This window comes from Pipistrellus hanaki, assembly GCF_964339955.1.
Source record: "Pipistrellus hanaki genome assembly, chromosome: 1".
Taxonomy (NCBI): Eukaryota; Metazoa; Chordata; class Mammalia; order Chiroptera; family Vespertilionidae; genus Pipistrellus; species Pipistrellus hanaki.
In genome coordinates, this window is record NC_140503.1 from 192,017,798 (window position 1) to 192,040,985 (window position 23,188).

Here is a 23,188-nt window from a genome sequence, read left to right on the forward strand (position 1 = left end):
AGCAATGGAGGGGGAAAAAGAGGAACATTTGTAATAATCTGAACAATAAAGATTTATTTTAAAAAGAAGATATTTAACTTCATGTTATAATAATTTTCAAATTGGTTCAGGTGCTTATCATCATCATTAAGAACCCAGATATTCTCTGCCAACCTCACATTTTGGAGTTTGTTGTTGTTGTTTATCTATTTTACCTCCATGGTACTGTTAAAAGATAACTATTACATTTCAAAAAATCATCTATATATATAAAAGCCAAGTGACTGGAATGATGGAACAACCAGAATGACCAGAACAACTGGAACAACGGGAATGACCAGTAGTTATGATGTGCACTGTGGCTGCCAACCAGCCCTATCCAGGCCCTGGTCAGCTCCCCCAACCTCCTGCAATGCACCTGCAACCCCCATTGGCTGGGTGCTCCCATCTGTTGGTGAAGATTTTGGATTTTATTTTAAGTGAAAGAAACTTATAGCAGCATTAAAGAAAATGGAGAATTGATCTTAAGTGAATAAGTACAGAATAGATTTAGCTTATTTTTAAACATTAATATTGTTAATATTATTAAAACATGCTTGATTTCAATATACCAGGCAAGATAAAACTCTCAGAATTTTTGAAGTCTAAGAATTTTCTTAGGATAATAATGTTTTGACTTTTTCCCCTCTTGCTATATTCCTTTAGTGTTAACCCACTCTGATACTGAGTCTTATTCTACCTCCACAATATTTATTTTATTCTATATTGAATAAAATAAATATTTTATTCTATATTGAATAAAATAAATATTGAATAAAATAAATATTGTGAATAAATAAATATTGTGAATAAATAAATTATTCAATAAAATACTTATTTTATTGAATAAAATAAATATCGTGGAGGTAGAATAAGACTTTTTTAATCTCATTTGAATTAAAGATCTCCACAAAATCACTGCTATTAACTTTTGGAATCACTCACTGAAGAGCATCACCATTTTAAAGCCCTAAAATAGCTGGAATCACAAATGTGCAGTGTATCGTCATATCTGCAATGTCTACCAGCCCCAATCACATGATATTGTTGAATGGAGCCCTGTCTAAATAAATGAGCTAGCACAGCAACCTATGGTCTTATTCCTGTCTTAGTTGTATTGCTCACTCACCACAAAGCATCATCCTGTATACTTTCAAATTAAGTATTGTATGCATTAAAAAGAAAAAGAAAAAAAAAAGGAGAGAGGATGCAAAACACATTGCAGAAAATTGATGAGAACCCATTCGAGAGGTAGCAGTAAATGGGATCTTGCTGAAAAGACATGGAGTACTTTAGCATAAATAAATTAAAAAAAATAATAATAAAAAAAAACAGAAAAAAATAAGACTAAATGAAGAGAAGCACTTTCTTAAATATGAAAAGTAATAGTTCCAGTTCATTCTACTCTATCCTAAAAGTTATCTGGAGCCTTAGGTTTAATTTTGGGCACCATGTTTGAAGAAAGGCATTGACACATTACCGAATTGAATAGAGTTGGATATATTTGCACAGTTCCAATTGAGTTTGACAAGCAGGAAAGTGATGTTTGCAGAGCAGGAAAAGAATATTTGAAGTCCAGTGGAGTTGATTACACAGATGACCCCAAGAACCAAGATGAATGAGGCTGTACATATGAGATGCACCTTTCCTTTGAACTTTCAATACTGGAATATTCCTCTGATTGTTCTGAAAAGTGCAATTATCCCCAAGGTCTTTAAAAATTCCTATTAGAATTCATAGGTCTAGGAGCCTGGAACGCAATTATTGGCATCTGTGATCGTTTTCCTGACAATTCTGCAACTGGTATTCACCTGCCCAGCCATGTGTTCCCATTCAAATTCCCATAATTCTCTCCTACATAATCAGTAAATAACTTATCTTCCTGCATCCAGCCAAATGTAAATTCCTCACCTAATATTACTTATTACTCAGTAAAACGAAAATGTTAAAGTATCTGCTCATTTTCTAAAGATAAATTAAGAGAATTTTCACTTACCAAGGGAAGTGTCAGTACTGATGAACTTTCTGATAGTTGGGATAGAAATTTGAAGAGGCGTGTAAACAAGTTAGAATGTGTCCAGAGGGGTAAAAAGATGCTGAAGTTTCTGGAAGAGGACATAAAAAATGACTGATAGATTGGGAATATTGACCTTGAAAAAGCCACACTTAAGTGGTGTTAATAGCAGTCTTCAAATATTTGAATGGCTATTCCTATAGATGGGTTAGTGAATCAATTCTATTACTTCAGGTAGCAACATACTAAGAATAATAGTTGAAAGTTATAAAAAAAAATACATTTTGCTCAAAATAAGAAAGGTGTTTTTAATAATTACTATTTTCCAAAAGTAGAATATTCACCAAAACTTCAAAATTTTAGCCAATGACCAGATTATTATATATGCAAGATGATGAGGAACAGGTTTTAAAGGGGTCATAAGAGAGATTTTATTTTTCTATTAGAGAGATTTTTAAGTATACTTTATTATATATTTTATTCTTATCACTCCATGAGGTAGGTGTTATTATTTTTATTTTATATAGAAAAAGTGAGAGATAGAGAGTTGAAATAACTAGACAAGTCTATACCAGTTACAAGCAGAAGAATTTGGTTTCCAGTTGTTTTCTGTGAGCATGAAGGCCTTCCTTTAAATCCATGTACACAGCACTGGGAAATCAGAAAGTACAGGAGGAAAATATAAAACGCAGTTTTCTCTGGAAGGTAACACACACACACACACACACACACACACACACCTTATCTAATAAAGAGGGAATATGCTAATTGACCTTCATGGAATCACAAAGATGATGTCATCCACAGCCAATAAGGAGGGAATGTGCTAACTGACTGCCCTCCCCTCAAATATGGTGGCGCCCACAGCCACAAGAAGGCAGTGCCCAGTCCTCAAAGCCCTGTCAGGGTGGCAGGTGCACAGCAAGGGTGCCTGCCTCTGGAGTCCCCCAGTCCCTTCAGGCCCCCAACAACCCAAGGCTGGCCCGAGGCACAAGCAAGCCTAGGATGGTGGCTGCCCAGCCGCCCAGGGTCACCTGAGGCTCAGGGTCACCACAGCTGCTGGCCACGGCTTGTGCTGTTGGCAGTGGCAGCAAATTCCCTGATCACTGGGTCACCTCCCACCCCTGAGGGCTCCCGGACTGTGAGAGGGGGCAGGCCAGGATGAGGGACCCCCCTCCAGAGCATGAATTTTCATTCACTGGACCTCTAGAATATATATATATCCTCACTTTTGTTTTTAAAACCTTTCCATAATAAAACCTTATTAAGTTGAATGAAATTATGACTATTTCATGTTTAAAAAAAGAAATGAGAACATATGTTAATCACTTCTAATTACACATCATTTTTATTTAAGGAATCAAATTATTTTTAACATTTTGAAATAATTTAAAATTAGAGATAAATAGCAAGATTCAATGAAAGGAGCTGTATATCAGGGGTTATGTTTATATTTTCTCGCTTTTGTGTGTGTGTGTGTGTGTGTGTGTGTGCATGTGCATTTGTGTGTATGTGTGTGTGTTTACCACTATCTCTCAAATTCTGTTCCAATATCACAGGATTCATACTAATCTTCCTTTTTTCTATATTTGCATTCTCTTCTGCAACACTGCCAAATATGTCCCCTTTTTCTTCAAACTAAATGTTCACTCTATCAGTTTGTACTGGACCAATATTTCAAACACAGGTGTTGCTTTCACAGTCCTATCTCATTGGCCATAGCCATTCAATTTCCACTTCATTTAGGGCCCTGCCCAACATACCCCATAAACATAAGAGCAGTACCTATCAAACTCTCAGCCCAGGCAAGGGCTAGGAGATGGTAAAGATGAAAGGGTGGCTATTACCTGTATACATTAGAGTTTTTTTGTATTCCATACTAAAGGCCTGAGGGCTTCCCTCAGTCCGGCCTGCACCCTCTTGCAGTCTGGGATCCTTCAGGGGATGCCGACTGCCGTCTTAGGCCTGCTCCCTGCTCTTTAGTGCTGCCTTGGAGGCGAGAGAGGTTCCTGCCACCACTGCTGCACTCACCAGCAGTAATCCTGGCTTCTGGCTGAGCAGCGCTCCACTTGTTGGACTGCACTGACCACCAGGGGGAAGCTCCTGCATTGAGCGTCTGCCCCCTGGTGGTCAGTGTGCGTCATAGCGACCCGTCATTCTGTTGTTTGGTCAATTTTTATATTAGTCTTTTATTATATAGGATATTCTACTCTTTTAAAAAATCTTCTTTCAAGAATGTGTAGTATTCAAATGTTGAATTTTTGCTATTTAGGCTTTAAGATTATCATCTCTTATGATTACTATCTCTTTGTACTTTACTCTTGCAGTCTTATAAAAACTTTCAAATGTATGTTCACACTAATAATTTGATTTTCTGAAGTTTCAATTATGCTTTTCATTGAATTCAGAATTGAATTTTAATCTTGCTATTACACTGTAGATATCTAGAGAAACTTCCCTGCATTAACTCTGGCTTCAAAGGAAATGAAGTTGATGTCATAGTATCTTATTGTATTCTTCTCCAAAGATATTTTGTTTTTATCTTAATTGAAGTCATGGAACACTATTCAGAGGTCCATGTAGATGTTTTCCTTTGTCATTTGCAATTACAACCGGAAGTGTTTTATTATTCTTTTTTTTTTCTCATCTTTAGTAACTATTATTTATCTCATGTTCTATATATTTCTTTGCTTATCATTTATTGAGTTTTTTCTCTAAGTGATTTTTTAAAAGAGACAAGACCAGGATTACCTTTCTCTGTTTACAATGTACTTAGGAATTCTAACATTTTTCTCCTTCACACACCCTACTAGAGAGTAGAGCATTTTGTAGAACCTCACTCCCAATTTCCAGTGCTGGGCAGGCATTCCTTTCATAAAGATCTATAATTTTGATAGTAGGAAAAAAAAACTTCATAAACTTATATTGCTTGGAAATGACATTTAGCTCAGATGTAGTTAAGGAAAAGTCACATTTTCTTGTATTCACTGCTTTTGCAGTCTCTCCGTCTCTGCTCCAGGTTACTGTCCATAGGCTGCACTGGTGAAATGGTGATGGCTCCCACAGGCTTTCAATATCCCAGTTAGACACCTCTCTCCAATTTCACATTCATGAATGACACACTGGCTTCTTGAGAGGGAACACTGTAAGAATATTTACGGTATGAAACTGTGTAAACAATACAAAGGAGGGCTTACATTTCTGTAAAGCCAATTGTTAAACATTCACCAACGCACCACTGGGCCAATGCCTCTCTCTCTCTCTCTCTCTCTCTCTCTCTCTCTCTCTCTCTCAACCTTCTATTAAGCCAAATGGATAATTATATAAAAGAGTTTATCTGCTGAAATATGCAAGGACTCGTTCTCATTTAATCTCCATGCAAATAATAGCACTGAAAATTCCTCACAAATCCAACACATGGACTATGATCTTAGTTTATGTTCTATTATAATTGCAAAGACTTTATTTTCAAGAAAAAGCTGAGAGATTAGAAAGTGGGGTTTAGACTGTTGTGTCCCCACCCTCAACCCAACCCCAGGATTTTTAGTGTAGCATCAGTTTTTAATCTGGGAGTTTCAATAAAAAACAAATATTCTATGTTTTCTATACTTTATTTCTCAATAGGAAATTGTTTGATATAGTTATCCTTGGTCAAAATATATATTTTAAAGTGTGACTCTGAAAAGTAATTACAAACAAGTTGTAATTACAAACAAGTTGATCAGTCCTGGCCAGGTAGTTCAGTTGGTTAGAGCACCATGTAGATATGCCAAGTTTGCGGTTCTTTCCCTGGTCAGAGCACAGACAAGAATCAACCAATGAATCATGCATAAATAAGTGGAACAACAAATCATTCTCTCGATTTCTCTCTCTGTCTCTCTTTTTTTTCCCTTTCTTTTTCTCCCTTTAAAATATCAATACATTTTTTTGTAAAGAAGTTGATAATTGTGAACATTATATTATTTATTTTCTGCCTTTTATTCTTTAATAGTTATAAATTTCTGGATATTAAAAATAACTTAAAGGCCACTTTTTAGCTTTCGGGACATGATGAACACCCACAATCTTATTCTTCCTAAATAATACAAGATCCATTCATTATCAAATATTTATTGGATGTCTAATGTTATCCAGAGACTCATCTCAGTGATAGGATGGATATACAGCCAACTATCTGGCCTTCATAGAATTATCATTCTTGTCAGGATTTTTCAGCATAGATCATTATTTACCTTGTTTCATTTTGAGCAAATGGCTTTACTTCACTTTTTTTTTTTTTATCTTACTTTCTCCAAAACTTGATTCTGCTGATAGCATTTTGTTATTGACAATATTTTTCAGCGTTTACATCCTACCTTGCTTTCGGCAAAGGCAATAAAAAAAAAGCATCAGCTGAATCATCTTAAAAATAAGAAGCATCTTTTCCCCAAACTTTCTGCCATGGAACTGGCCTCTATATAAACATCTCTCTTTCAAAATAAATGGATCAAGCAACATGAACACACATATCCATTTATTAGCTTTTGTTGATATCAAAAAGGACAAGAATATCTGTAAAGTATAAATATTTATCATTTTCTTTGTATTTGACTATTTTGCAAGGGTCTTTGGTTGGTGCCACACACATGGCTTTGTGTCATTTTTCAAGGTGAGGTCATTCTTCATACAGGTATTCTGTATTTCTGGAGTAATTTGTTTGCAAGTGTGTGTGTGCTTCATGGATGAGGGATAAAACCAGGAATAATAATATACACTATTCAGTAGTTATAGTATAGTGTAATCAAAGGATAGATAGACGTGTGTAAAACAAAACCACTTTCTAATGCCACTCCGATCTGAGCGTATTTTAAAAACCTTTCTTATAAACATTAGAAAATCAACATTTGTGATCCTACAAAATAATATACGAGTGGAAAAGAAATCCCTGTGAGTTATAAAAGAGGAGTGAACCAAACAAAAGAGCTGTGAGTTTATGGGCTGGCAATGCAGGGCCACTGGTCAGGGTGGGAAAGTTGAATGGGGTAAATCCCAATCTAAGCTCTAAGGCAGCGTTTCCCAAACTTCTCTCATGATGAGAATTACCTGGTGGAGTTGTTAAAATACAGATTCCTGAATCCCACCTAAGAAGTGCTAAACTAGAATTTTTGGAAACATATAGGTAAAATTATATACTTTTTTAAAATTGTAAGCTTAGAGCACTGGTTGAGTATACAATTTTACCTATATGTTCCCCAAAAGTATATAATCCGACTTTGGATTAGGCCCACAACCCAGGAATATGCTCTGACTGGAATCAAATTGTGACCTCCTGGTTCCTGGGTTGATATTCAACCACTGAGCCATGCCAGCAAGGCTAAGTTGCAAACTATCCTGAAGGATTAATCTACCTGGGGAAAAATTAACATAAAATTCAACCAGACAGTGACATTTTAAGGCATTTAGCTGAATAAAACAAAACAAAAACACAACAAAATCTGTGAAAAAAAAAAATTTGATCCTGGATTGTATTTTTCCCCCTCATGAATAAGAAATATCTGTCAAAAATGAATTCACATCAGAAATTTTCAACACAACATGAGCCAGTAAATAAATAAATAAATAAATAGGAAAATTAGCACTTCAATTCTCAGAATCAAAAGATAATAAAACAATGTAAAAATGATTATAAAATATATCTTGTACCTGACCTCTTCTTATAAACATCACTACTACAATCCATTCTAAGCAGCTACCATTTCCTACTTTGATATTAGACACAAAGCCTAAATCATGTTTTAGATTTGATTAGACATTGGACATCCACCAGTGTCCACATGAAGAAGTGTTCTCACCACAGCAGGCAGTAAAAAAAAAAAAAAAAAAAAAAAAAAAAAAGGAGCTCTTTACTATTTGAGGCAGCATGGAGAGACCTGAAGGAAATAAACCAGATAGAGAAAGACAAATATCACATGATCCCACTTATATGTGTAATCTAATACACAAAATAAACCGAGTAACAAAATAATTCCAGAGGTATGGATGCATGGAACAGAACAACAGATGGGGGTTGGGGAGAGAGACTAAACAAAGGCCATATTTGCATATATGTATAACCCATGGATCTAGACAATAGCGTGGAGAAGACCAAAGGTAAGGTTGAGTCGAGTTCTGTGGAGGGGAGCAAAAAGGGAGAAAATGGGGGACATCTGTTATAAGATCAACAATTAAATAAAATAAAATATTAAAAAGAAGGTGATATTCGCACCTGAAAGCTATACAATTGTATTAACCAATGTCATCCCAATGAATGAAACTAAAATAATAAATAAATAAATGCATAAGAAAAAAAAGAAGGTAGTATTTAAGCAGAGATAGAAAAATAAAGCCATAAAAGAGGGAAATTAGAAATATATTCCCATGTTTTTTGCAAATGAGTAAATGTGTAGGTCTACCCCCTCTCCCAATTTATCCACATCATAATCTCTGTAATCAGTTAATATGTTCCTATAAATAGTAGAGGAAACTGCAGATATGATTAAGTTAAGGATCTTGAGATGGAGAAATTGCCCTGGATTGTCTGGTGGGCCCAATCCTATATAATAAACGTCTAATATGCAAATAGACCAAATGATGGAACAGTCGAACAACCTGTTGCTATGATGTGCACCAGGGGGGCGTGCACAGAACATGGCGGGAATTGACAGCATGTAGCAGAGCCTGGAACATGGCATACATCAGTCAGGGCAGGATGGTAGAGCAGGTGAGCTGGGATGCCAGACCAAGGTGGGGCACTGATCGCTGTCATGGGGTGAGCCTCTGGTGGTTACTGAAAATTCTTTGTTCCCACATGCCGCAGTCCTGCCTGGTGCTTGTATCTGCTGCTGGCACCAGCCCCACTCACACCTGCTGCCAGCACTGGAGCTGCCACTCATACCCGCTGCCAGCACCCAGCACAGACCACAAATGCTCAGAGCCATCAGCGGGTGTGAGCAGTGGCTGCTGGCCCCGATCACGGATCAAGGTTTCTCCACCTACCCCTGCTCCTAAGGGGAGATCAGGACCAGCAGCCACCTCTTGCACCTGCTGTAGGCAATGGCGCTGCTTGAACCTGCTGTTGATGCCCAGGGTTGATCCTGATCGCTTAGCACCATCAGTGGATGCATGCGGCTGCTGGCCCTGATTACCCCTGAGAGCTTCTCCACCTCCACCTGCTCCTTAGGGGAAATCAAGAAGCAGCCCCCACTTGCACCCACTGCTGGTGCCAACCCCAATTGTTCCGCACTGTCAGCAGGTGCCAGTAAGGCCAGCTCCATTAGTGCGTGGGAGCAGTGGTGGTGGGAGGACTGCCTGTAGACAGGGGACAGGGGTGGGAGAAGCCACAGAAGGAAGGGCTGAGCAAAATGGGGGCATGGAGGATGGGCCAAGACCAGCCTCTGTGCCCACAGCAGCCCAGTGACCACAGTTCCTTTCAAGGTGTATGAATTCATGCACTGAGCTCCTAGTATAATCATAAGAGTATTTCTAAGTGTTGTCTGGTGTGCCCAATATAAATCATAAGAGTCTTTCTAAGTGAAAGAAGGAGGCAGAGGAGTCAGAGGAGGAGATATGATCATGGAAAAAGAAGCATGAGTGATACAATTGCTGGAGATTCAACAAGGAATGTGGGCAGCCTCTAGAATCTGGAAAAGGCAAGGAAATAAATCAATCAGAAAGTGCTACTACATATTTTCCTAAATGACTTAGTACTTAGTAATATAACCGCAAATTAGGATATAGTGTGATTTTTTAAAACAAATATATATTTGATTTTTTAAAAATATATTTTTTTCCATTGATTTTTTTTAGGGAGAGTGGAATAGAGAGGGAAAGACAGAGAGAAATATCAATGTCAGAGAAACATATCAATTGGTTGTCTCCTGTGTGGCCCCAACCAGAGCCCAGGCTAGGGAGGAGCCTGCAACCGAGGTAAGTGCCCTTGACCGGAATTGAACCCAGGATTCTTTGGTCCACAGGCTGATGCTCTATCCACTGAATTAATCTGGCTAGGGCTAGATACAATACAATTTTAATAAAATTATTTTAGTTTTCAAATTACTATCATCTATTCCACTATAATAACAATGCCATTTCAGCAACACTGTTAACCACATAGACACCCTTTTTTAAATGTTGAATTTATTTAATTAAATCCATAATTTGTTAAGAAATGAAAATTTTTATTGCATAAGCCAGGCATAATGGAAGTATATTACAGTCATATCAATAAAATAAAATATTTGATATAATGTAAAAAATTAATCATAAGCATGATTTCAATATAAAGTGTTCCAATGAGAAATCCTGTAAAGCTTGCAAATTAAAAAAAAATAATGTACACATTACATCTAGGGAGGAAGATCAAAATTAATTGAGTGGGAATATCCAAGTTTAGAACTGCAACAGAATCATGACTTAATTAAAACCAAAATCTCAATGTGTCCTTCAAGTGGCATCATAAAGAAATATCAATAGAGAACAATTTGAAATTAATTAAACATTATAGTGAGTACCAAGTCACAAATGCCTTTAGTAAAAGCTGCAGGTTAATTTAAACAAGAAGAAATCAATGATTTTGTTTACCTATGGACAAAACAGATATTTGATATTTGGGGTATATAATAGGAATATTTTAAATGAAACATACAAAATTGTTTGTTTTTAATTAATGCCTAATTATTCTACTAATGGAACTAGAAATTTTATATTACAGCATTAGTCTTAATTATCCCCATCTTACAGTGAGGAATGTTTGAAGCAAAATGAATAAGAAAGCCACACAAAATTATATTATAATTTTATTTCTAAGACCTGGTCCACCTCAAGGTTATATGACTAAATGTGATATCCTTCAAAATTTCCAACAGTAGATGCTAATTAAGGATCTTAAAAAATATTGGACCTTGGAAATATTGGCTATGCCATTTATCAGCTACATAACAGCATATAGTTGGTTCAGTTTACCAAGTTAATTGATCTTTCTGTGTTTTTGTCTTCTTAGTACAGAATAGTTACATTTACTAGAATTAATAAAACTATGAAGATAAATAATTTAACCATGTCATGTATTTCTCTAGTTAATAAATATCTTCCTCACATCCTTCTCTGTGAGATGGTTCTTTTCTATGAAAAGTCTGACTTTGGACAAAAATCTTCTCTCTCTCTCTCTCTCTCTCTCTCTCACTCAGCCCTTTCTACATACACACCTACAATACCATAACACAATATATTTGGGCATATTTGGATATATGTCATATCTAATTTTAATACAAGCCCAAAGATCTGCATTGCCACTTGTGTCTATAATGAAACAATGATTTAAAGAAGACATGTTTTTGGCCAGTCTTTCTTGACATTTGAATGTCATCACTGAAGCTCCAAAGAGTTTTTATGTTATTGGCTTGGCAATTTCTCAGAGGGAATCCTCTGTTTGATCCAGTCTTCTCCTTAGTCCTCCACCTGCCACTCTCAATTCCCACTGCACACTTCCTATTTTTCACCCATCTCCACGCAAAATAATTCAATTCTACCTTGCCTCAGGGTCCAGCTCAAATTCCATTTTGATTGACTGCTAGAACCTACTGATAGGAAGGATCATTTAGACATTTTCTGAGTATATGTCCTCTTCCTCTAGGACTGAAGTAGATATTCCCTGAAATTAGTCTAAGTTAAGGGTCCTTTAGTCTCAAGTAACAAAAATTAAACTCTATCCAATTGAGGTAAAAAAAAAAATGTTTCCTGGAAATATATTGGGGTGCATATAGGATTTATTGAATAGGCTTCTACTCAGAAACAGGTTGGAAAACAGAACATGTACTACCTGACTCCCTTCATGGCCTGAATGCACACGACTGCCTTGTTTAGTTTTATTTTGTTTTGCTTTGATCTGCCCTTCAACCTTTTGGTTACAGTCAGTGTTCTTGGGGCAGGGGGTGGGGCGGGGGGGAGACGGAGAGAAGAGATATGGGAATAGGTCCTTTAGCTGATCGAGGATTAGATTCTCTTGATTGTTGTACCAAGATGATGAGAAGACATTTCTGGCAACTGCAGTGTCCAGAAAGCTTCTGAAGGGTAGGAAGAATCACTTCATTTACTGTTCCACCAAAACCACATACAATTTTGGGGAGAAAATCCCCCCAAAAGAAATCCGTATGATGTTAGAAAAAGGAAAATCATGCCAAGTCCTTAAAGCAAAACAAAACACCTACAGAGACAAATTGTTCTTGCTTCATGTATTGAGAGACTCATCTGTGCTATAATTTGAGTTGGATATATTTCCCCATTGTTATGGATGAATCCACTATTTACTATGAAGTGCACAGAAAGTGGTATGTTAAGGGAAGCTGAAAGAGATGTGTAAAAGCAGGCAGGGGTGCAAGCAACACTTCTCGGTGTTCTGTCACATTATCTAAAGGAATTTTTACCTAATATTTATTACCTAATACTCAGCCAGTTTATTCTTAACAAGTTTATAAATCCATTTATTTGGAAAGTGTTGATTAAAAAGCTTATAGTTGGTTCAGTTTACATCAACTTATGTTAGAGGCAGATCAATAATCAGCAAGATCCTACTAATTTAAAATGATATTATTTCCACCACAGTAATTTATCTACCACTACCAATTCACATATAATCTGCCTTCTATCCTACTACTTCTATTTAGTGCCAAACATTGCATTTGGGTACTACATGCCACAATTTCTAGACAACTTCAGATATTACTCCACTAATTCTCTCTCTCTCTTTTTATCCTCACCAGAGGACATTTTCCATTGATTTTTAGAGAAAGGGAAGAGAGAGGGAAAGATATAGAGAAGCATTGATGTGAGAGAAACACATCTATTGATTATTTCTTGCAGAGCCCCCACGAAGGCCTGGGCTGAGGAGGAGCCTGCAACCCGGGTACATGCCTTTGACCAGAATCGAACCTGGGGCCCTTCAGTCTGCAGGCTGGCCCTCTATCTACTGAGCCAAATAGGCTAGGACATGCACTCTTTTTTTTCTCTACCAACAATCAATACCCCTACTGAATTATTTTTTATCAGAATATGGGGAAGACTGAGTAATGGTCACACCAAGATAATGTTCAGCTCTTATTTCCTAAAAACTGTGAATATAGTAATTGAGATGTCAGGAGATTTTGTAGATATGATCTTGAAGTGGGGAGGTATCTGGATTATTTAGAAAGGCCCCCTGTAATCACAGGAGTTCTTATCAGAGGAAGGCAAGAGAACAGAGGGAGAGAATGAGGTGTGATGATGAAAGCAGAGAGGTATTTGAAGATGCTAAGCTACTGATTTGAAGATGAAGAAACATGCCATGAACCAAGTAATGTACGGAATATAGCTGGAAAAAGCCAACAAATGCATTTTCTCCTACAAACTTGAGAAAGTGACCTTCATACCTATAACAAAATAGGTGTTTGTTGTGTTAGGCCACTACATGTGTACTTATTTGTTATTGAAGCAATAGGAAAGTAACATAATGCACAACAGCATTATCCCTATGTAGTTTAAAACAAGCACATAAACAGAATTTTTATGTAAACTAAATTCCCCCCCCCCCCCCGTTATCTACCGCCCAATGTATGTATTTTTTTTTTATCGGTTACAGCAAGAAAATCTAAAAAGAATCATCTGTTTTTGCTGCCTTTAATTTCTCTATCCCCATACACTTTTAAACACATTTTAATGAGATTTTTCACTCTTGTTATTCTTGTTAAGGTCAGCATTGCTATACATATTGCTAACTTCAATGTCACACATTTCAGTACTCATCTTACACAATCTGTCCACAGAATTTGACAGTTATTTTTGATAATTATTTTAAATTGAGTTTGAGGAAAAACAATTTCTTCAAAAATTTTCTTGATATTTTGTGGGCTCTTTCCATTCATCACAACATCTTAATATTAAAGGACCAGTGATCTATTATTTGCTACACTTCTCTGTATACTATCCCTCATTTGGTGATTATAAGGAAACTACAGGTTTCAAATACCATTTCCATGTCTGTGACTCATAATTTTATGGCTCTCATTGGATCTCTCCTCTAAATTCTAGTTTCATTTTTACAATCCCCTACTTAGACATTGAGCAGTTACCTGAAATAAAACATGTACAAAATTCAACTGATCTTCTACTTCTTGACATCCCTACGGGACCTCCTGATAGCCTTCCTGATCTGTTGATAACAAATCTAACCAACCCCTTGCCCAGGCCAAAACTTTAAATTACCTATATGTTCTCTTTTGCTCGAATCCTGCCTCCTGTTTGATGGAATATCACTTCTCAATCCTTTATCACCTTTGTTCAACTCATCAAGTTTTCTCTCCCATATTTTTTATTTTATTTTATTTTTTAAGAGTTTTCTTTTTTTTTTAAGATATATATTTTATTGATTTTTTACAGAGAGGAAGGGAGAGGGATAGAGAGTTAGAAACACCGATGAGAAAAACATCAACCAGCTGCCTCCTGCACTTTCCGCACTGGCGATGTGCCCCAAACCAACATGCCCTTGACCGGAATCGAACCTGGGACTCTTCAGTCAGTAGGCTGATGCTCTAACCACTGAGCAAATTGGTTATGGCTCCCATATTTTTTATAATAACTGGCCTTTCTACATCTACTCTTTTGTCCCTATAGTTTATTCTTTTTTAAAAAATATATTTTATTGATTTTTTACTGAGAGGAAGGGAGAGAGATAGAGAGCCAGAAACGTCGATGAGAGAGAAACATCGACCAGCTGCCTCCTGCACACCCCCCACCGGGGATGTGCCTGCAACCAATGTAAATGCCCTTGACCGGAATCGAACCCGGGACCCTTCAGTCCGCAGACAGACGCTCCTCCACTGAGCCAAACCGATTTCGGCCCTATAGTTTATTCTCAGCAGCACACAACCCTATGTCCCAGATTTTTCAGTGTCTGCCCACTTCAATCACAGCAAAAGTGAGAATCACTATAAAAAGGGGCCCAAAGTGTCCTTTGGCCTGCACATCCAAACTCAGAGAAGGAAGGATGAGTTCATCTCCTCGTGCTCCTCCACTTACTTATCTGAATTCAGCCCCATTAGCCTTCTTGAATTTTGTTGAGCACAGAGGATGCTTCTGCCTTAGGGACATTGTAGTAATGCCAGGTTTTCTTCCTGAAACAAGTACTCTCACCCACAGATATTGACATTGCTAGATTTCTAACTTCTTTCTAGCCTTTGGTAAGATCTTATCTTGTCAATAAGATTTAGTCTGGCCATGGTATTTTATGCAGCCATGCGCCATCTCTGTTTCCACCCAGGTAGTCTTCATTAAAATATCTGTTCTATTAAATTAGGGGTGTCGAACTCAATCAGAGAAGGGGCCAAAATCTAAAATCCAGCCTAAATCGCGGGCCGAATGGTTTACTGAACAGTCATAAACTGACAATGTCATAAACTGACAGCGAAGTGCAGTGATGACAGCGCGGTGCGGGCCACATTGCAAGGCCTGGCAAACCACTAATGATTTAATGATATTTGCTTATTAATTACCTAGAAAAATCGGACCCAGGCTGGATTTGGCCCGCGGGCCTTGTGTTTGACACATGTGTATTAAATAATGCCAATATCTAGAAACAAATCTCCCATGGAAGCTTTTACTTTAGAGAAGAATTATAGTTTAATCACCTGGAACAGATACCCAGTATGTTAATGGGGAAGGATGCAGAGGGATCCAACCTAGAAAACTCTTTACAACAACTCAAACAGATTCATGGGAGTAAGTTAACCCATCAAGAATCTTCTCTACCCAGAAGGTGATGAGATGTACATGCAATAAGGAGTGAGGGAAACAAGAGCATTTCCATGGTGGACATTACTCAAAGTAAGCAAAGAGAGTGTGGTTGGAAAGCTAAAACCAGCTAACAGGAAGGAAAACCAACTATTTCCATGACTGTGTGGCTTCAAAAGGACATCTAACTATAACTGATGGAATATACCATTATTAAAATAAAGATGTTTTTATAATAATGTAGATTTTGGTTATGTATATCATATACATATCCATTAAAATAATATATTATTTTCATAATTAGGGTTTGAACACTAAAAAAACACACACATGAATATTTCTGCTATATACCAACTTTGAAAAATCCACTACTAACTATCAAGTAAAATGATAGCCATCTTAAATTGCCAGCAATTAGCCATTATACAATAACCCATAATGAGTCTGATAGAGTCTTTATGTAAGATAGAGTGGAAATGCTCAGTGTGTCAGATTAAGCATTTACAAAGAGTATAAAACAGCTCTGAATAATCCACCATGGGCTACCAACTTAATAAGGCAGAATCTGTAATCTACTATTGCTAAAATCTGTCAACTATTGAATATACAGATATTAAGCATTCTTATCTTTTTTCTTTTGATACTAAGTATGATAAAACTGTGCCAAAGTCCAGGCTACAACCTCATTCCCAAATCTCTGCTCCCCCTTACAAAGACACTCCTGAGACACAAGTCTAAGCTCCTGAGATATTTTTCTATATCTTCATTTCTATTACTTTTTAAAAAGCATTGTAGGCATATATATTCATGCCCGTTGGTCCACTGAAATTCATTTTGCCAATCCCATGATTCATTTTCAATGTTAATCTAAAAAAAAATATTTTTCTTTATTTCAGAGAGGAAGAGAGAGGGAAAGAGAGATAGAAATATCAATGATGAGAGAGAATCATTGATTGGCTGCACACCCCCTATTGGGAATCAGGCCTGCAATCCAGTCACATACCCTTGATGGGAATCGGACCCAGGACTTTTCAGTCCACTGGCCAATGCTCTATCCACTGAGCCAAACCAGCTAAGGCCTCAACATTAATCTTATCTGAGCTTTCAGCAGTTAGCACATTTGATTTCTTCTTTCATAATAGTCCTTTAAGATGACCTATTCTCCTACTTCACTGATATCTCATCCAAATACCAGTTTTAGACATATCCGCTCACTTGGCAGTGTTCCAAAGTACTGGCAATAATTGTAAACTATTATCTTATCTTCAGTGACAAAAATATCTCATTAAATCCATTGGGTTTAAATACTATTTATACTTTAGTAACCCAAATTCATATGTCTGAGCCCCAAATGTATGTAACAACTGCTTACATGAACTCTCCATGTGAATGCTTATTAGGGTGGTATACAAATCAAGGATCATTTCTGCCACAAAGAAGCCCAACTGTAGGAATCAGATATGCTTTGGGAGCTATGTGAAGGTCCTATCTGTGAGAAATGGTGAGAATAGAAGGCATTTGGATTCCCTTTAGTGCACATTATGTTCACGTTAAGCCTAGCTACCCGTGACCTCTTGCAACCCTAGGTTTTCTCTTTTCCTATGGCACTTCTCTCTGCCCCAAATGCTCCTTTAATGCTCATTTTGTTAACCAGGCTCCTAATGATTCATGTCCTTGAAGGTGAGAAAGGGGTGTGCAAAGACCTTTTCATGGCCTGGGAGTAACACTGCTCCTATTATGCAGTGATGCAGAGGTGTCATGTGTGGGACAATGACAGCAAGCATACTCATTATTTTTCTCAATTTCATGTATATTTCTTTCTTTTATCTTTCTTTTTAATTTTTTTGTAAAGTTAACTTAGGAATTAAATTCAATTAGATTCATTGTCTACACAATTTACTGACATACTTGAGGCATGGGGAATTGATATTTAGTATTCTGAAGGCCTGATTCTGATTCCAAGTGAGAATTGTTTAGATTAAATACAGAGCTAAAAATGCCAAAAAAAAAATTACAGCTGGGAATCACATTTTCATATTCATAAATTAATCCAAGCTTTGATGTATTTGTGTTCTTTGGACTTTTTCTATTCTCAAGCCTTTGTTAATTCTCAGTAGATGTTCATATGCAACCATATGGCTTTTAGTACTTATTATTGAATTTCTGAATATATCTATACTTAGGAGATATGTCAGATAATGTTCTACATATTCTTAGTCAGATGGTATGGGTTTTCAAAATAGGTTAAATGGATGCTCTGTTAAGTTCAACATACACAAACCACTAATGATTTAATGATATTTGCTTATTAATTACCTAGAAAAAAATGCAGATGTTCTTAAAAGTAATAAAATGTATGTTGAATTCAACTAAAAATCATGAAAGCAACTGCATTTTGCTATAAGACATATTTTCACACTGTTTTATTAAAGAAGTTACTGTTAAAAGGTGTGAAATACAAATGTTTTCATTGTACCAAAATACTGCAGTAAAAATATACAATCATTTCTCCCTAAGAATTGATTATCTAAAATATCGAGGCTATTTTGCCTTCAACATGTATTGACATCACTGTTAAAATATTTGTACTATTATTGTGTCAATACTGTTCATTGACAGTGACAATTATTTAAGATGAATTTATGGTTATGAGATAGTTAGTGCTTTCATGATACTGGCCAGAATAAAAAGATGTGTTAAAAATGAGAAGAACCATATTCAATTGGCTGGTTGTTGAGAGTTACTGAATTAAACCACAGTACCTCTGTGTTTTTCTTTTTCCTTTTTAAAAAATTTTCTTTATAAATTAAGGTATCACATATTTGTCCTCATCCCCCCATTCCCATCTCGAACCCCTCCCCACGAATGCCCCCACCCTCTGTTGTTCGTGACCACTCGTTAGGCTTATATGCATGCATACAGTCCTTTAGTTGATCTCTCCCTCTTACCCCCACCCTCTCCTACCTTACCTCTGAGGTTTGATAGTCTTATCGATGCTTCCCTGTCTCCAGGTCTGTTTTTGTTTATCAGTTTATGTTGTTCATTATTTCCCCTAGATGCGTGAGATTATGTGATACAAGAAATGCACTTATAAGAACCTTTTTTTTTTTGTCATCATGTTTTAGTCTCATGAAATAGATTTATGGGTTATTCCCAACATTAACACATAAATAAATACAATAGAATAGGGCAGAGTAGGATATTCTAGTGTATTGGGAAGGGTAGTGCTATTTTTTTTTTTTATCATTTTTGCTTCCTGTGCATATACATATCAATCTCTATAATTTGACTTTATCTAAATATTTTTCCTTGAATCAAATCAACATAGTTTGAGAAATATAACCTCATTTTGGATACAAAATAATAACAATAAAAAGAAGACATAATACAAATTAATAATACAATAATTAATAAACAACATAAGAATAAAGTCTGTGTTTCATGTAATCACAAATGTAAACTACTTTTGCCCACCACTGTGTGTATACAGCTTTAAGTAGTCAATTATGTTTTACAAAGCTTAAATAAAAGATTAAATGTATTTTATCTCCACCCAAATAGTTTTCATTTCCAGAGGTCAGCCTAGCCTTATGTAGAGCAGATTTCTATTTAGTATCACTTTCTTTCTTCTCAAAGAAATATTTTTAAATTTCCAGTAATATGTTTCCTGATAATAATTTTTGTCAATTTTTGTTTATCTGGAAAAAAAAAACAAAAACCTCATCTAGTATGTTAAATATTTCATCCTCCTGGCTCTGGACTGAAGAGTTTCTGACCTGAAGTGTTCTATTATTCATACATATATTTATTCATCTGCACATTGTGCCTTTTGTTTGTTTGTTTGTTAGGCTGTATTTTAGATTTTTTTCTATTTACTGTTTTTTTTTTTTTTTGCTTGTTTATATTTATATACTTATCTATCTTTTGCAATGGAGTTATAATGGAGGTGACTTTCTTTTTTATTCTTCTACTTGAAGTTTATACGATTTCAGAATTCACCTTATCTGATTTCAACACTTATTTTAAAGCTAAGTGAACAAGACTTTTTGGTACTAGGAAAAAGGAATCAAAGATCAACGAAAAAGAACAGAAAGGCCAAAGGAGAACCACATGTATATGGAGAATTTAATATCAAACAATATTAGAGGAAGGAAGAATAGCCTTTTCAGCAAATGGAGCTGAAAAAAATCTGGACAACTTTGTGCAGAATAAAGACCCTCAATTTATAACTCATATTAATTCAAATGGATCATAGGTCCAAGCAAAAATCTAAATTCTGTAGATTTATGAAGGAAGCATATGAAAAATATATTTCAACCTTGGGCCTGTCAAATGTTTCTGTATTTTGACACTGAAAGCTTAAGCCATAAAAGAAAAAAGTTGATGAATTGGACATCATCAGGACTTTAAAAATTTCTGTTTTTCAAAGGTTATTATTAATATAATGAAAATAGAGATATACACTAGAAGAAAAAATATTACATAACAAAATCTAATAAAGGACACATATAAAATATATGTATACATATCTATATCCTACATAATAAAGAGGTAATTTATAAATTAACCCTCACCTCCTCACAAGATGGCCACCCCATATCGTCACAAGATGGTGGCCCCCATGTTGTCACAAGATGGCTTCCCACATGTCATCACAAGATAGCCACCACAATATGGCCACCCCCACATCATCACAATATGGCCACCCCCAGGTCACAAGATGGCCAGCAGGTGAGGGAAGTTAGGGGTGATTGGGTCAGTTAGGCAGCAATCAGGCCTGCAGGGGAACAGTTAGGGAGTGATCAGGCTGGCAGGCAGAAGTGACAATCAGGCAGGTGAATAGTTAGGAGCCAGCAGTCCCAAATTGGGCCTAAATCAGGAGTCAGACATATCCCCAGGGGTCTTAGATTAGAGAGGGTGCAGTCTAGACTGAGGGACACCCCCTTCAGTGTATCAATTTCATGCACCAGGCCTGTAGTACTGAACAAAAAGCAAAGAGAAACTAAATAAAATGCACAAAAGTTTTGAACAGATGTCTTTACAAAGAACATATACAGATGGAAAATGGGAACATAAAAACATACTCTAAACTAAATGATTAGTCATTGGAGAAATAAAAATTCAAACCAAAATTAGATGCACACCTATTAGGTAATCAGAAGAATAAAAACATAAAGCCAAAACTAAAAAGTATATGAATCAATTGAAATTTTTAGACATTGTTGGAAGGAACACAAAATGGTCAATTACTTTGAAAAACAGTTTGGCAGTTTTTTATGAAGTTACACATACACTTTCCATACAGCCAATCCAATCTAGTCCTGGCATTGAGCCATGATAAATGAAAAATTATGCACACATACAAACCTCTATACAAATGTTTACAGCCACATTATACATAATAACTAATATCTGGAAGCAACCCAAATGTCATTCATTTTTTGAATGATTAAACTAACTGCTCTTTATTCATAAAATTGAATACTTTTCAGCCATACAAGGAAAGAATGTACTAATGATATATGCAACAGCATGAATGCATGTCAAACGTGTTACACTAAGTGACAGAAGGCAGACTCAAAAAGGCACGTACTGTATGATGCTTACATAACATTCCAGAAAAAGGCAAAATGATAGGGAGGAAACACGGATCAGAGGTTGTCAGCTGTTGATGATGATTGAAGAGAATTGAATAAAAGAGACACAAGTGAGCCCTAGCCAGTTTGGCTCGGTGGATAGAGCACCAGCTTGTGGATTGAAGGGTCTGGGTTTCTATTCCCCATTCAAGGGCACATGCCTCAGTTGCAGGCTCCTCCTTGGTCCAGATCCTGATTGCGGTTCATGCAAAAGGCAACCAATTCATTTGCCTCTCTTGCATTGATATTTCTGTCTTTCCCTCTCTTTTCCACTCTCCCTAAAGATTAATGTGAAAGTTTCCTCAGGTAAGGATAAGAGAGAGAGAGAGAGAGAGAGAGAGAGAGAGAGAGAGAGAGAGAGAGAGAGTTACAAGTGAATATCTGTGGGTGATGAATCTGTTCTATATTTTGACTGTAATGGTGGTTCCATGATTGTGTTAACTTGTGCGAATATATATATATATATATATATATATATATATATATATATATGGGTAATATGCTAAGTGTCCCTCCTCCATCCAACTGGTCGCTATGATGTACACTGACCACCATGGGGCAGACGTTCATTGCAGGAGCTGCCATGACACACATTGGCTGGCACTGGAACTAGGGCCAACAAACCAACACTCAGCTTCCCCCAAGAGGAACACTGGCCCCGCCACCACCCCAGAGCAACACCCCACCAAATTGCAGCCAATGCTGCCAAGACCCCATGGCACAAAATGCAACCCACAGACAGCCCAGCCTGAAAATGGTAGCTGTGGGACTTCGGGTAATTGTGTCACATAGCAATGCCCAGCTATGTACCAATCACACACATGTGTTTCAATCTCTCATTGTCGATTATGAATTTGGTTGACACTTCTATTATAGAGAAAGGGTGAATAGCAATATTAAAATATATTTCTTCTAGTTAATTTCCTTTCAATGTGCATGAATTTGTACACTGGGCCACTAATATATATATATATATATATATATATATATATATATATATATATATATCCTAAAAATGGTGATTTTCACATGCTACATACTATACATCACTAAACCTGACCAAACATATGTAATAAACATTTGGTCATCTAGAGGTTTTACTAAATGATGGTAAGAAATATGAGTGATTTCAACTACAATACAAATGTTTACCAAGTTCCTTTATTTGCAGAAATAACTATAGGGAACAGGTAGTGAGCCACTGTGTGGATAAAGATGAGGAGCTCACAGGGGTTGTGATGAGTGGAGCATCAGCAGGAGGGCACCAGATGTCTGGCTGAGGAAATCTAGCAAAGAGTAGTGATGCCACCATGGTTTCAGGGTCACATCACAAATTATTATGGCCCCAATAAAAATGTGTGCATAGTTCTATCTCACACCTTTCTTTTCCATGTTTCTTTTGCTGGAAGAAGCCTATGACTCTAAGCTTTGTTTCTAGTTAACCTGCCCCCTGAGTTACTGGGTATGATTGTTGTTCTATTTCTCAGCATCAGGATATGGAGGTACCTGAATCAATGTTCTAGCCTGGAGTTTTTTGAGAATGATAGATTGATGGATGTGCAAAGTGTTCTTTCTGGCTACATGTATCATGTACTCTATTCCATATATTGCATTGTTTCCAAATCTCCTCCCATCTTTTTCAGTCTTCCTCCCCATTTTGTTTTATTTCATAGATTGGAGGAACTATTTCTAGATTGGTGGAACAGCCGGCAGAAAAGCTATAATTCTAGAAGTAAGTATATGA